Raw genomic sequence first — 16,877 nt, 5'->3', positions numbered from 1 at the left:
GCTCCTTTAGCCTAGGATTGCTTTGGGTATTCTAGGTCTTTTGCAGTTCCCAGTGAATTTTTGCATTGTTTTCTCTATTTCCATAAAGAATGTCATTGGGATTTTTATGGGAACTGCATTGAATTTGAATGTCATTTTTGGCAGTATAGCCATTTTCACAATATTGATTCTGCCTGTCCAAGAACATGGAAGGTCTTTGTATTTCCTGGTGTCCTCTTTCATTTCTTTCTTTAGGCTTTTATAGTTTTCACTAAATAGGTCCTTTACATCTTTGGTTAGGTTAATTCCTAGATATTTGGAGGTTATTTTGAAAGAGGTTGTTTTCCTGATTTCCCTTTCTTCTTGTATGTTGTTGATATACTGAAAGGCAACTGATTTTTGTGTTCTGTTTTGTATCCTGCTACATTGCCCAAGTGATTTATAAGTTCTGTGAGTTTGGGAGTGGAATTTTGAGGGTCATTTAGGTATAAGATTATGTCATCTGCAAATAGGGATAGTTTAATTTCTTCCATCCCTTTGTGACTATCTTTAATGTCCTTTTCTTACATTATTACTCTGGCTAAGGATTCCAGAATTATTTATTCTCTTTAGTCTCGATTTTCTACTCACTAGCTTAGGTTATTTCTCTTGTTTTCTCTTTTTGTATCTATTTTTCTATCACTTTTTTCTCTTTCTCTCAGGCCCTCTTCCGTCCATCTGTCTCTTTTTCTTTTCTTCAACTGATCTACCTGGGAACTAGTTTTTCTTACTGATCAATTTAATTTGCTGATGTGGCTCTTAGAATACAGATTTTTATTATCCATTATATAGGGAAAGTGTTGCCTAGATAGTTCTATTGGATTCCAGAGCCAAAGAAAATTAGAATAACCCAAAGACATATACACATGGAGAGATTTTTAGTTATTTCATTTTAATTTTGATATAAACTTTACTCATCACTATTGACATTGAACATCTATTTTAATCAACTATTTGTATATATTATTCTGTTAAAAGTCACTTCGGGCCGGGCGCTGGTGGCTCACGCCTGTAATCCTAGCTACTCAGGAGGCTGAGATCTGAGGATCGCGGTTCAAAGCCAGCCCGGGCAAGAAAGACCCTGAGACTCCTATCTCCAATAAACCACCAGAAAACTGGAAGTGGCGCTGTAGCTCAAGTGGTAGAGCGCTCGCCTTGAGCTGAAGAGCTGAGGGACAACGCCCAGGCCCAGAGTTCAAGCCCCATGACCGACAAAAAAAAAAAAAAAAAAAAAAAGTCACTTCGGGTTTTTTCTCATTTTAAAATCAGATTTTCTGTGCAGTAGTTTTGGATTTGGTTTCATATTTTCAAATGCATTCCCATAATTAACATATTTAGAAATATTTGAGAACATTTTCGTTTATACCATGCTTTTTCTTCTTGGTTCATAGTATCTTTTGAAGCAAAAGTTTTAAGTGTATGAATTTAAATAATGTTTAGTTTCATATAAGGTACTTTTGGTATTCTATCCAAGGAGTGACTGTCAAATCTAATGTCATAAAGCTTTTCTCTATAATTTTCCTCCTTGCCCTTTCCCTCTCTTTCCCTCCCCTCTATACCTCTCTTGTCCCTTCTTCCCTGCCCTTTTGCTCCCCTTCTTTCCCTCTTCCACTCTTTTCCTTTTCTCTTTAGCTCTGAGATGAGGATTGCTGTGTTGACACAGTTGGTGTCTAACTTGGAAACTCATTTGTTATAACTAACTCAGCCACCACCATACCTTTCTTGGGCTAGTACTGGATTTTGAACTCATAGCCCTCATAGTCAGTTAGCTTCCTCATTCAATGTTGGCCCTATCACTTTAGCCATGAGTCTAATCTGCTTATTAGGTGCTTAAATTGAGTTGTCTACTCAGGCTAGCTTCTAGACCTCAGCCTCTTATGTAGCTAGGATAGGATACCAATCGAGCCAGAAGCAATTGTTTTGTTTATTCTTACCTGAATATTTAACATTAATAGCTAATTGGATACTACAATGAAACAAGATTATTGTTACTGGTTTATGCAGAATTAATATTCAACCTAAACTCAAATATTTCATGATTCCAATTACGTATTGTATTTTATATCTAATAATCCTTTCAATAAATATTTTATTACTCTCTAACTTATAGTCTGTATTGTAGGAGGTAGGCAATGTTCACAAGAATTCATGCTAGCAGTTCTTTTTTACTTAGGAAGGAACTATCAGGATATCTATGACCTCACTACATTCTTTAGAAATTTAATAACAAAATGATTAATATAGGATATTGTTATTGTGGGAACTAAGTCAAATCTTGGATGGCTTATCAATCATTAGCTACTTTCATGAGTACTATTACTGCATTTACCATTAACCTGAACACTGTTCCTTTTGTAGATCTACTAATGTGGTATGTAGTCCGTGTGATGTCCTTAATGTGTTTTGATTGCTTACAACAATATTTTTAATAGAAGATCTAGATAGGCTCTTCACTGGGGCAGAATATGAAAATGCAGGAAAAAGTAATTTGTTTACTACATTGTTACCCTCATATGTAGTAAATTTTATCAAAATATCTTTCATGTACCTACTTATACTTAATGTTATCATGTCATGTTATTAAGTCCTTAGAATTGTTATCTTCTTTCTCTCACTACCACCAAAAATGTGTTCTGATTTATTAGGGAATCTTTGAATTTTAATTAGTTTTAACATAGAGGCAAAATATTTGATTTTAATTCTCCCAATTTATAGATGACACAAAATACATGTTAAAAGGGTGAAATTCCAAAACTACTGTTCCCATGACTGAGGGCTAATTATTTGATGGAAATATACCCTCACAGAAGCCGGTGTCATTTGATGATTTGTCTGTGGACTTTAGCTGGGAGGAGTGGATGGACCTGGACACTGCTGAGAGGACCTTGTATAGAGATGTAATGCTGGAGACCTACAACAACCTGGTGCTTTCGGGTGAGCAAAAGTCATACTAATTTACAAATTCAAGTGATTTGTTTTCAGTAGACATCTAAATATTTGTCAGATTTTCAATATTATTAAGATGTAAGCTTCCAGTGTGTAGTAGTATCATTTCTTCCAAAGGAAAACTTCAACTTTATCATGTAACTCCTGAGGCAATTTTATTCTCATTCTTCAAGAAGCAAATCAGAAATTTGACAAAATATCTAAACTATGCTCCACTAACAGGAGACTGTCTTCCCAAACTTGAAGTGATTATTTTAGGTGGTATACAATAGAAGAGGTATGACTATTGGAAATATGAACTGGAAATCACTAGTTGAAAGTGGATATTTATAATCCAAACCTGTCTCTGGGTGCAATGGCTCAAGCCTATAATCGTAGATATGCAGAAGGCTGAATCTGGGGAATTTCAGTGTGAAGCCAGCAATGGCTGAATAGTCCCCATGAGACTCTTATCTCCAATTAACCACTCAAAAATTAAAAGTGTAGAGGGGACTTAAACTGGTACAATGCTATCATAGAGCATAAGGGCCGAGATTAAGCAACAAAACCGGTAAAATAAATCCAAAGCTGGGGGAAAGTCAATCATGAAGCCAGTGAGAAATTAGAAACAACATTTAAGAGCAACATTGTGAACAGGATGTCTGAGATGTTAGAGGAATGATAACTAAGCATAAACAATAGTTCTGCACTGATTCTTATTAACAGAGCACTGTGTTCCTAAACGTAACTTGATTGTCAAGCTGGAGCAAGGTGCAAATCCATGGATAGGAGAAGCCTCAGACAAGAATTTCACAGGTAAGTTAATGCACCTTGCATATTGACATTGGATCCAGCACCCACTTGGTAAGTTCATCTTGTGCTGAATTGAGCAATAATGTTTCTAGTCAAAGAACTATGAGATCCTTTATCCCCATTGTGAATCAAGATACCCTGAATTCTGTGTGGCAGTTGAGTTATAGCTAGCAATTCTCTTTCTTTGTGTGGAAATCATTCTGAAACAAACCAACAAAAAGTAATGGAAGAAATGAGATATCATTTTCTTTGAAACTAGCACAATCCGCGAAAGTGGAAATAAGGAGTACTTCTGCGCTGCTATCCTTTGAGAAGGCAAATTTCTTTTTTCTTTTTTCTTTTTTTTGGGTCCGGTCGTGGGCCTGGGCACTGACCCTCAGCTCTTCAGCACAAGGCTAGTGCTCTACCATTTGAGCCACAGTGCCCCTTTCCGGCTTTTTTTCTGCTTATGTGGTGCTGAGGAATTGAACCCAGGGCCTCATGCATGCAAGGCAAGCGCTCTACCACTGAGCCACCTTCCCAGCCCCGGAGAAGGCAAATTTCTTATCAGTCATGGTTGGCAGAGGCTGGGATTCAGAACCAAAGATTTTAGTATAGAGAGGATAATTGAGTGATCTTTACCTGGAGGATATTTGGTCTTCCATGATTCTAAAAGGCAGGAGTGTTAGAAAAGGAATTTTGATGAAACTTTGTTAAAGATGGAGAGAAATGGTTTTTAAAATTCTCAAAGGGACCTAAAAGTAATTCTTACTAAGAAGTAACAACTGAAGAGATTTAGGTATGAATCCTTACTTCTGAGAACAATTCCTGTTTAAGTGAAAGGCCAAGGGGTGTATAAAACATTCTTTTGGTCTCTCAATCTAGAAAATATTCCTTTTCCTAACCTACTAGTTAAGAAAAAAGCAGCACAGTACATAAATTTTTTCAAGAAAAATGAAAAACACAGCAGCTATCCCCTTATGATCAAACAAAAGTATATTTGAGAAAAACTACATCGTAATTACTAAAGCCAGATGGCTAGTTCTTGGCTTAAAATTCTAGCAGCACATACTTGAGTGATTTGAGTAAATATTTCCTCTGATATAAAAGAAGAAAAAACTTAAACACAAAAACATTATTTTCCACTGGAAGTAAACACTATTACTTCAATACATTTGAGAAAAAAGCATATATTTTCTATAAATCATTTCTGACTTTGATATTTTAAAATCTCTAACAGTTACAATGAAATAAATGTCTATATTAAGTGAACTTTGGATTTTTCTTATTTTTATCTTTTTTTCTATGACTCATCTTCGATATCCCAGGAATTGAGGATGTGATTAAGATGTGCCAGAAAGTCCAGATGAATGTCTGTGTGAAGCAACAGTTATGAAAATTAACACAGTTGAAGAAAGGGTGAGATTAGTAATGACCCTTAATTTGAGCTCAAAACAGAAGCCAGAGTTGATTAGAAATAATATGAACTCCTTAGGGATAAGGACTGAGGATTTCAGAACGTGCTTCTTTATAGTGAGCCTGATGAGATTCATGCTGCATGTAGGCTTGGTGGGTCTCCTGTAATTGAAGAATCCTGCAGATATTCAGAACATTTTAGTCAAAAGTATGAGAACTCCAAATGAGCTGCAGAATTTTGAATATGGAGAAGGGAAGTATTAAACTTAGAGACCATATTCTTTTTTTAAAATTTTTCTTATTTAAAAAGCTGTTTTGTCAGTTGTTGGGCTTGAACTCAGGGTCTGTGCACTGTCCCTCAGATCTTCAGCTCAATGCAGTGCTCTACCACCTGAGCCACAGCACCAATTCCTGTTTTCTGGTACTGGAGATAAGAGTCTCACAGACTTTCCTGCCCTGACTGGCTTTGAACCACAGTTCTTAGATCTCAGCCTCTTGAGTAACCAGGATTACAGCATGAGCCACCAGTGCCTGGGTTAGAGACCATATTCTTTTTTTTTTTTTTTTTTTTTTTTGTCGTGGGGCTTGAACTCTGGGCTTGGGCGCTGTCCTTGTGCTATTCAGCTCAAGGCCAGCACTCTACCGCTTGAGTCACAGCGGTTTATTGGAGATAAGAGTCTCACAAACCATCCTGCCCGGGCTGGCTTTGAACCGAAATTCTCAGATCTCAGCCTCCTGAGTACCTAGGATTACAGGCATGAGCCACCAGCGCCCGGCTAGAGATCATATTCTTTACATGTAATTGGGTTTGTGTGAGAGAGACCTTCCATAACCTTAGTAAATATAGAAAAGACTATAAGTCAGCTCTCCTTGTCTAAGAAATACTTCAGAGAGTAAGGAGAGCACCTGAATGTATGGTCTGTAGGAAAACATTCTACTTTAGCCGTATAGTCACTACACATCAGAAAATATACTCAGGACATTATCCTTGTCCATGTAGTGGACATTAATCCATTAGTCTTTCACTAAAGCAATACACCTTACAAAACTTCAGAGCAAATCTCCAGAGGAGTAGTCTGATGAGTATCCAATTTGCAAAATTTATCTTTCAGAAGTCAGACCTGACTTTCCAGCCTGAAACACCCACAGTAGAGCTACCCTATGCATATGAGGAAAGTAGGAAATTTCACACCCAGAAGTCATCTCTCCGCAGACATTGGAGAACTCACACAGAAGAGAAAACTTCTGTATGCAAGAAATGTGGAAAGACCTTCAGGCAGTCATACCTCATTTTTCATCAGAGAACACACACAGGAGAGGAACCTTATGAATGTAACAAATGTGGAAAATCTTTCAGCCACAAGGGAAACTTTACTGTCCATTGGAGAATCCATACAGGAGAGAAACCTTATGAATTTGACAAATGTGGAAACTCCTTCAGAGAGAAGTCAGACCTCACTTTGCATCAGAGTAGACACACAGGAGAGAAACCTTATAAATGTGACAAATATGGAAAGTCTTTCACCTGTAAGACACACCTTCATGTTCACCACAGAATACACACAGGAGAGAAACCTTATGCGTATATAAAATGTGGATAGTCGTTCACCTGTAAGGCATACCTTCATGTTCATCAAAGAACACACGCAGGAGAGAAACCTTATGAATGTAACAAATGTGGAAAGTCTTGCAACTGGAAGGCAGAACTTACTATTCATCAGAGAACACACTCAGTAGAGAAACCTTATGAACGTAAGATGTGTGAAAAGTCCTTTACCTGAAAGTCAAACCTCAACAAACAAAAGAATTCACACAGGTGAGGAACCATATAAATGTAATGAATGTGCAAAGTCTTTCATCCAGAAGACAGAACTTCGTGTCTATCAGAGAATACACACAGCAGAGAATCCTTATGATTGTAAGATATGTGAAAAATCCTTTACCCAGAAATCAAACCTCAACAGGTGTTGGGTCTTCGTCCATCTTTGGACGGACGGGGTCCGAGGAGAGGTAAGTGCGGCCGCTCGCCTGTTCCCCAGCCTCCCTTAGCTCAGGAGACAATCAGATGCAGCAGGGAGTCAAGTCAAGCAGGAACTCATTTATTAACAAGGACCATCTCCTTTTTAAAGCAAAAGACTGCGTGGGAGCAGAGGAAATGGGATCAACCAATCACTGAAATGCCACACCTTAACATGCACCTAAGCTTCCATGAGTGGTTTACACACTGAACCTGAACAAATCCGGCTCTGCCCAATCAACTTCCTCCCAGGACCATCTTTGCTACTTGTGTTCCCCACAGATTTCCCCACAAACAGGCATAAGAGAATTTACACAGGTGAGAAACCTTATGAATGCAATAAATGTGGAAAGTCTTTCAACCGGAAGTCACATGTCACTTTGCATCAGAGAACACACACACAGGATTGAAACCTTATGAATGCAACAACTATGGAAAGATTTTTAAGTGGAGGTCACACATGACAGAATTCACACAGTTGAGAAACCTTATAGATGTAGGAAATGTTGAAAGTCATTTAACCAGAATTTCCCAACTCAGCAGGCATAAGTGAATTCATATACATGAGAAATCTTAGGAATATAACAAATGTGGAAGATCTTTCACCTGGAAAAAACTCAATTTATATCAGAGAACCCACACTGGATAGAAGCCTCATGCATGTAGCAAATGTGCAGTTTTTCACTCAGAAAGCACAGCTTAGGGTTCTTCATTGAATACCCACATGAGAGACATATTATGAATACAACAAATGTGGAAAAGTTTTTCAAGAAGACATAGGTCAGTTTGTCTCAGAAAATACCCAGAAGACAGAAGCCATATGAATGTAACAAATATGGAAATTCCTTAGTCATTAAGGCATAGCTGAGCCCTGGATTCAAATAGAACATGACATCTATACAATGAATAGATTATTCTATTCCACAGTTCCATGTTGGTTGTTGTGGACATGTTACTCCTGCCTATGTTATTCCAATTGTCTAACCATGGGAAAGTCAAGTGAGCCTTAACTCTACTTGCTTTATGTGGTTAAATAACTTGCAGCTCAAAGATAATATCTACTGTTTCCTGTGATCTCAACCCAGCCTTGAGGGAAGGGTAGATTTTTTTAAGTACTTCCTCAGAATCCAAACACTCCTGAGTGATGGTAATGAGAAAAGAATCTAGTTGAGTGCTGGAGAGCTATCTCCTGGAACCCTTCATTCCTCTGCATGATGTCATGGAATCCAAAGCCAGAGCAAGTCTCTTTCCATTTCTTCAAACCTTCATCAACAAACTTATCCTGGAAATACTGATGCTCTAGTAGATAGTCTAAGCCAGGAAAAGATTCAAATCATGAATGCCTACCAAGTCTACATTTCCACTCCTGACGAAAAATAGGTCACCTTCTTCTAAATGGACTTTTTCTGAAGGACATGAGGAAGAGCACACTTGTACAATCCACTCACCATCTTGCTGTCAAAGACCTCTAGGGAGCCTTTCTGATCAGTAGGTGACCCCACCTGTGACCATTGTTCTACGTGGCTCCCAAGATGGTTCACATTTCAGAACATCCTGAACCAATTACCAATTGATATCTGTGCCAAGAATTCATTTTTCCTTGACTGATTGGCCCCGGTTAGTCTTTTGTCATAATGAAGTGAATGAAAATGAAGAGAATGAAAACTTTCTCCTGATTATTGATGTGAGTCAAACACGCCAGGGGTCAAGTTCAGCTGAGAAAAGTTATCTGCCTTTTCAGGTCCTCCTCAACAATCAGGGGCCCAGTCAGTCTTACCCTCACCAGCTGCTTCAGGATAGATACCCAGTCACTCCCACAGTCCTTAACTCACTGAGAACCATCCAAGCTATTTTCCCCTCATCATCCACTATGCACTCTACTGACCTGATGACACTACTCCTTGTGACCAATTCCCCAGGATCACCCTAGTCATAGGGACAAAGTTATCTTCTCTCTTTCAGGGACAGTTATCCTCTCTCTCTCTCTCTCTCTCTCTCTCTCTCTCTCTCTCTCTCTCTCTCTCTCTCTCTCTCTCTCTCTCTCTCTCTCTCTCTCTCTCTCTCTCTCTCTCTCACACACACACACACACACACATACACACACACTACTCTGAAAACCCATCTAAAATTTCTGGATTTCCATGTCTAATGTTCTCTATTTGGACATCAAAACAAATAAGATGATGCACAATTTGTTTCATGATATTCTATTACTATATGTATATCTTTTTTGTTTGTGCTCGTAGAGAGCTTTAAACTCATGGTACATTAGTCTTTCGTTTTTATGCTCAAGCTTGGAGCTCTACTCCTTATGCAACATATCAAATTTTGATATTGTTCTATTTTGTATCACAAGTCCTTCTGATAAAGGCAGTGAAGGGGTGCCCCCTGTTACATTTTCTCTTTTAAGATGTTTACAAAAAGATGTTTACATTCAAAGAACTACAATATTTTAAATTAGAAAAATATTTTTAAAAATGTTTTCATTGCAGAACCTTAAGTCAAAATGTAGTATTTTGATGCATATTTAAAAATAAGTAAGGATATTGCTTGGTTTTATTTCTTTCTTCCTTTTTTTGTCTTTCCTGGGCCTGGGCACTGTCCCTCAGCTCTTCAGCTCAAGGTTTGCGTTCTACCGTTTCAGCCACTGCACCACTTCTGGCTTTTTCTGCTTATGTGGTGCTGGGGAATCAAACCCAGGGCCTAATGCATATAAGGCAAGCACTCTACCACTGAGCCACCTTCCCAGCCAGCCCCTATTAGAGAATTTTTTAAAAAGATGAGGAATATCTTGGCACCGGTAGCTCACACCTGTAATCCTAGCTTCTCAGAAGGCTGAGATCTGAGGATCATGGTTGAAAGCCAGCCCAGGCAGGAAAGTCCATGAGACTCTTATCTCCAATAAAACCACTCAAAAACTGGAAGTGGTGCTGTGGCTCAAGCAGTAGAGGGCTCCCCTTCAGCTGAGGAGCACAGGGATAGAGCCCAAGCCCAGAGATCAATTCCCACGACTGACCAAAAAAAGAAAAAAGATGAGGAATATAGATTAAGTAACATTGAGCAGTCTCTTGTAAAAGCAGCATTCAGAAACTCTAAACATACCTCTATAGCAATAGTAAAGATTTCCCATTTCTCAGAATTTTAGAAGGAACCTGAGCATATCCCAACTGTTCACAAATGTGAACCTCTTGGCGCTGAATGACAGTTGGAGTTGAAGGCAAAACTTCATTCTTCATCTCATCATTGTCGTAAGAGGTTATAGAATGTTCACATTGAGCACCTGCCATCATACACATTGACATTGTATTGTTTCAAAAATAAATCCCACAACCAGAAGTTACTATAAAGACAGGATATAAAATCATTTTAAAATGGAAAAAGAGAGCATCAATCAAAATGTGCTTTCATTGATTGAAAATTTCAGTGTGAATTAAAAAAAAATAAAATTGGATTGGAGGAAACCCCATCACTGGAGCCTGTGAACTTCAAGATCCAGGGCAGAGTCTCAGCCTTGATGCCACTCCTGCCACCACCCAGAAGCCACTGAATCCCTGTCTGTCTTCCACCACCTACTCAGGACACAAAATCCAGTCATGGGTACAAATGAGCTGGTACAGAAGACCAAACTGACCTAGCAGGATGAGCAATATGGTGACATAAAGTCTGTCACTGAGCAAAGAGCTGAATTGTCTAATGATTAAAGGAATCTTCTCTCAGTTGCTTACAGAAATGTTATAGACAACCGTAGGTCATCTTAGCGTATCATTTCAAGTATTGAGCAAATAAATGGAAGGTGCTGAGAAAAACAGCAGATGATGAAGAACATAGAGAGAATCAAGAATGAGCTAAGAGATAGCTACAATGATTCACTGTCACTTTTGGAAAAGTTCTGCATCCCTAGTGCTTCACAAGCAGAGAGCAAAATCTTGTATTTGAAAATGAAGAGAGACTACTACCAATACTTTGCTGAGATTGCTGCTGCTGATGACAAGAAAGGGATTGTGAATCGTTCATAACCAGCATATCAAGAAGCTTTTGAGATCAGCCAAAAGGAATTGCAAGCTGGGAGCTGGTGGTTCACACCTGTAATCCTAGCTACTCAGGAAGCTGAGATCTGAGCATCACCATTCAAAGCCAGCCCAGCCCGAGCAGGAATGTCTGAGAGACTTTTTTTTCTTGTGAAAATAGTGTTCAGAGGGGTTACAATTACATGAGCAAGGTAATGAGTACATTTCCTATCAAGCATTGTTGCCTCCTCCTTTGTTTCCCCATCCCATCCCTTCCTATCTCCCCCTCACATCTCATCACACTCTCCACCCCCATGTGCCAAAATTGTACAATTTGTTTTTCGACATAATGTCTTGTACTTCTTATTGTTGCAATGGGTCCACCTGTATCCCTATTTAAACAATCTGTTTTTTCCCTTCCCCTCCACAAATTATACAACATCAAATACAGTGAAAACAGGGGTTATACCATCAGGGAGGGACATACAAAGCAATAAAGAAATCTTATAAATATGTTAGAAACAATAGCAAGAAAGAAACATTTGAGACCCTTATATCTGATAAACCTCTCAGAAAACCGGAAGTGGTACTGTGGCTCAAGTGGTAGAGCACTAGCTTTGAGCTGAAGAGCTGAGAGACAGCGCCCAGACCCAGAGTCCAAGCTTCACAACTGATAAACCTATCAGTTTGGGTCTGGCCCTTAACTTCTCGGTGTTTTATTATGAAATTCTGAACTCCCGAGAGAAAGCTAGCTTTCTTGCAAAGACAGCTTTTGATGAAGTCATTGCTGAACTTGATACATTCAGTGAAGAGTGATTCAAAGACCGCACGCTAATAACGTAGTTACTGAGCGAAACGTTGACATTGTGGTTATAAGATGAAGTGAAAGCAGGAGAAGGAGGGGAAAATTAAATGGCTTTCCAACTTTTGTCTGCCTCATTCTAAAATTTAGACAGTAGACCATTTGTCATCCATGCTGTCCCACAAATAGTTTGTTGTTTATGATTTATGACAGGTTTACGTTGCTTCTATTTGAATTTCTGTATTCCCCAGGGTAATTTTTTGTTGCTTAATATTAGAGGAATAGATATTGACCATTAACATTTAGTGAGCTATCTGTTTTCATCTTGAGATGACCAATCTGAGGATGTAGAATTTTTATACAAGTTGTAAATATTTGGCATGTACTTTGGTACATGGTGACTTGACAAAGGCCAGTGTTAAAACTGCTTCCATGTCAAAGTGAAGAAATCTTCCTACATATTGGTTTGTACTGGTGGAGAATAAAAGGGAAAATTGGTTTCAGGCACAGGTGTAGTTATTCCGGATATTAGAAAGTTTGGGCACACTTGCAGGCCTGTGGTACAAACAGATATTCCATGGCTGTTACATGTTGGAATCATGTATTTCTGTGGAAGAGTTATCTCAGTGTGCACACCTAGAGTACAGCACTAGAAGTATTCTTTGAGACAAAGTTGTGTCTCAATTAACTCTGGATAAGGGCAGAAATAGTTCACATTCCATTATTTGTAATGTTTGCTGCTTATTTTTGCTACACATTTTATTTGTATTTAAATGTTTTAGGCAACCTACGAACAAATGTAAAAGTAAAGATGCAATGAAAATGAACTGTTTGGTAATCATTATTACTACTTTTTCTATAACTTTCATGTAAATTAGTCTTTTGGTTTTGAAACACCTCAAAAGAAATTGTACATTATTATAAACTTGTTCTTTACTCCCTTTTGGCAGCTAATGGGCTTTCACCAAATTTAAAGTGCAAACTTTATCACAATAACAAAAATACTAATCTATCTAATGACCATCTCCTACAGAGCCAAGTTTTTCCTTGGGGAGGGGAAAATTGATTTGAAAAGTAATATGTTCCAGTTAAAATTTTGATATATAGCATTTTCTAACTTAGGAAGCCACAATGTTTTTGACCCATCATGACATTGGTTAGCATTAACTATAAATTCTGTTTTGGTTTTTGAGAATTTCTTGATTCAGTTTGCCTTCTGATTTTGGACATTTCAATTGTCAGGTGCACAGGATTACTTTCCTTTTATTTAGCCTTCTGTCTTGTCACCAACCATTCCTCCTTGGTGGCCATGTACTTCTGAAAAGGTCACATGACTTTTCTGGCTCTACTCACTGTCTAAGATCCCTTGCTTTCTTTGCCTGCATTCCACTAACTATTAACCTCATCCTCTACTGCAGCACATCTCACCTTACTTGATGAGATTGTGTACCTCCTATAAACTCTTCCTGAATGGTCTGCCATTGTTTGCCTTTAGATCTTCTCTAAGTAATGATGGGTCTGAGTTATACCAAATCTTACTCTACAGAATATTTCCTTAGAATGTTACAGAAGACACCAAATAAAAGTGTCATTTTAAAAGATAGGTGGGGCTGAGAAGGTGGCTCAGTGATAGAGTGCTTGCCTTGCATGCATGAGGCCCTAGTTTCTATTCCTCAGCACCACAAACACAGAAAATGTCAGAAGTGGTGCTGTGGCTCAAGTGGTAGAGCACTCGCCTCAAGCTGAAGAGCTGAGGGACAGTTCCCAGGCCCATAGTTCAGGCCCCACGACTGAGAAAAAAAAGATTTTTTTTCTTTCAGAATGTAAGATCCTTCAGAGCAGGGACAATATTTTCTGTATGTTCTATTGTGTCCAATACACTGTAAATGCTCAATAAATATTGATGATTGGAGACAAAAAAAATCTGCTTTCTTCATTGGAAATATCAACTATACCAATTACTATTTTTGAGTTTGATATAGTTCTAAAATAAAACCTGCCATTCTTTCAAAGACAAACATATAGACACATATATGTATATAAGCAGACATATAATGCTTTGAAGTAATCAGTAAGATTACAATTCATTAATATGAAATATTATATTAGTGTTATGTATAAATCAGTACAAACTCATCCAGTCATTGAATCTGTCCAGACTCCTTCATAACACTGTAAACTTATCACATCTTTTGCACAAGCATTAGTCCTCCTGAGTAAGCTCATGTCAGAAGAAGCTACAACAGTACACAAGATCCATATCAGGACCTTAAAAATAGGCACACAAAGGAGGTGTGATCAGTTTTGAAAGAAGAGATATCAGTAAGATTATTAAATTATTTGGGATTGAAAACCAAAGAAATGAAGATCTCTACAAAAAAGGGGACTAAAAAGAAAGGAAACACCTCTGAATTCCAATCAATCCACTGTTCATGTACAAGTCTTCCAGGGGTGATGGGCCACAATGTGATGCCCAGTGGCCCACATGCTTAACTGCTCAAGGCAGGATGAGATGAAGTCTAGGGCCTCGCATACAGGATGGCTGAAGGTCAAGCTGATAGGAGGCAGAACTTCTGTAAGAAGGGCCCTTTGTGAGTAATCCTACTTACTTAGGAGGCTGAGATCTGAGGATCAGGGTTCAAAGCCAGCCCAGGCAAAAAGAAAAACCTATAACTTTTTTTTGCTAGTCCTGTGGCTTGAACTCAGCATCTGTGAGCTATTCATGAGCTCTTTTGCTCAAAGTTAGCAACATTTCTAGATTTTTCTGTAAATAATTGGAGATAGGAAACTAACAGATTCTCCTGCCCAAGCTGTCTTTGAACTGTCATCCTCAGATATCAGCCTCCTGAGTAACTAGGATTAAAGGCCTGAACGATTAACACCTAGCTCATATGAAACTCTTATCTCCAAGTAATCACCAAAAAGCCAGAAGTGGAGGTATGGTTCAATTGGTAGAGTGCTAGCCTTGAGCATAAATATTAAGGGACAGCACCCTGGCTTGAGATCATGCCCCAGGATCAGCAGAAGTAATAGAAAAGAAATAATCTGAAAATCACAAGCCAGGAAGATGCAGGATATGGAGCAGAACGAGTCTACTGTGTTTATATAGAGAGGTGTGTGAAGCAAGTTAGACACTTGCCCAAGTGACTCATAGGATGGCAATATGCAGCATTTTGCATCTGCACCAGAAGGTGGCACTAAATCAACAAGGCTAGGCAGGCCTAGTTGGTTGGGCTCTAATGAGCAGGTGATTTTGTAAATTTGCTAGGTGTTGGGGGTAGAATGGGGTGAACTGAGGCTCTTCAGTATTCTCTTCCTTCATTCTTCCATTATCTTGTTCATCATTCCATTTTACAGATGAGGAAAGCTCTGTGAAGATTTTTTAAATTAGTTATTTGCTTGATTTTTGCTAGCATTGGGGCTTTAACTCAGTCTCTCACTTTTACTAGGCTTTTCTTCTCAAGGCTGGCAGTCTTCCCACTGGAGCCACATGTTCACTTCTGGGATTTTGCTGGTTCATGGAAGAAAAAAATCCCTCAAATATATATACTGGGGCTGGCTTTGAACTGAGATCTTCAGATCTCAGCCTCCTGAATAGCTAGGATTACAGTCGTGAGCCATCAGTGACTTGTTTTAGAGATGATTTTTTAAAATAATATTTCTATGTTCATCCATTGTGCGTGTGTGTGTGTGTGTGTGCTCACCCACGCACATGCTCACGTGTGTACACATCCAGAAGCAGGAACATTGTAAAGCCCAGTCAAAAGGCTGAGCAATGTTCACACCAAACATTTATTGTCCAGTGGTCTTAGATTTTGGGTGAGGGGAAGGGAGTGTTCTGTTATTCCCTGCCTTTTGGGCTATGCCTATTCTTTTCTAGTGACTACTTTTTTCTCATCACAGACTACCAAAACTCTCTTAGGGAGAACATTTTTTTCTACCAGAATTGGAGTTCAGGGCTGCCACCCCCAAGATCTCATCTCTTTCTGTCCAGCTGTAGGGCTTTCTCATTATGGGAAGAACATAGGCTCACTGGGCAGGGAACATAAATTAGCCACCTTTAGTGCCTTAACCTGAAACCTGCCACATCCCAGGATGGAGGCTGGAAACACAGACTTCATTCTTCAATTCTGCAAGCCATTCCTTTGCCACACAGCACATGGCAGCAAGTGTGATCTGGGAAGGGTCTCAGATCAGCTTCTCTGGACAAAAGCAGATAAATAGTAACAGATATGCAAAAATAACACAGGAAGAAGGACTCTGGAAGCTGAGAACTAAGGATCTTGGTTCAAAGACAACTTGGGTAGGAAAAGTCCCTAGACTTACCTTCAAAGAACCAGCAAATATTCCAAAGTGGGGCTGTGGTTCAAATGGCAAAGTTCCAGCCTTGATCAAAAAAGCTAAGGGATAGTGACTAGGTTCTGAGTTGAAGCCTCATTACCAGCAATAAATAGCTAGCTAGCTAGCTAGCTAGCTAGATAGATAGATAGATTGATTGATTGATTGATTAATTGATTGATAACTGGTATTTCACATCTGTAATCTTAGCTACTCAGGGGACTGGGAGTGAAGCAGGGATCATAGTGTGCAGCTAGACAAGGCAAGACAGTCTATAAGACACTTATCTCCAATTAACTATCAAAAAGCTGAAAGCAGAGCTGTGGCTCAAGAGATACAGAGATAAACTTGAGTAGAAAAGCTGAAGGACAGTGTGCAGGTCCTGAGTTAAATTCCCAGGATGAGTATGCACACACTCATGTGTGCACACATACACACACATGCACACACACACACACACACTCACACACACACACACACACACACACACACACACACACACACACACACACACACACAAATAGAGGAAGATTTGGTAGTATGACCATAGGATGTGGGGTAT

The 16,877-nt window shown here is 38.9% G+C and overlaps 2 pseudogenes; both read left to right on the top strand.

Annotated features, from left to right (window-relative positions):
* Positions 1 to 5,127: 5,127 nt before the first annotated feature.
* Positions 5,128 to 9,098, top strand: LOC138838520 (zinc finger protein 782-like; annotated as a pseudogene).
* A 1,663-nt stretch (positions 9,099 to 10,761) lies between these two features.
* Positions 10,762 to 12,087, top strand: LOC138838516 (14-3-3 protein zeta/delta-like; annotated as a pseudogene).
* Positions 12,088 to 16,877: the final 4,790 nt, after the last annotated feature.

This window comes from Dipodomys merriami, unplaced genomic scaffold, assembly GCF_024711535.1.
Source record: "Dipodomys merriami isolate MVZ:Mamm:240054 unplaced genomic scaffold, mDipMer1.0.p SCAF_281, whole genome shotgun sequence".
In the NCBI taxonomy this organism is placed as follows: Eukaryota; Metazoa; Chordata; class Mammalia; order Rodentia; family Heteromyidae; genus Dipodomys; species Dipodomys merriami.
This window is presented reverse-complemented; position numbering and strand designations above follow the sequence as displayed.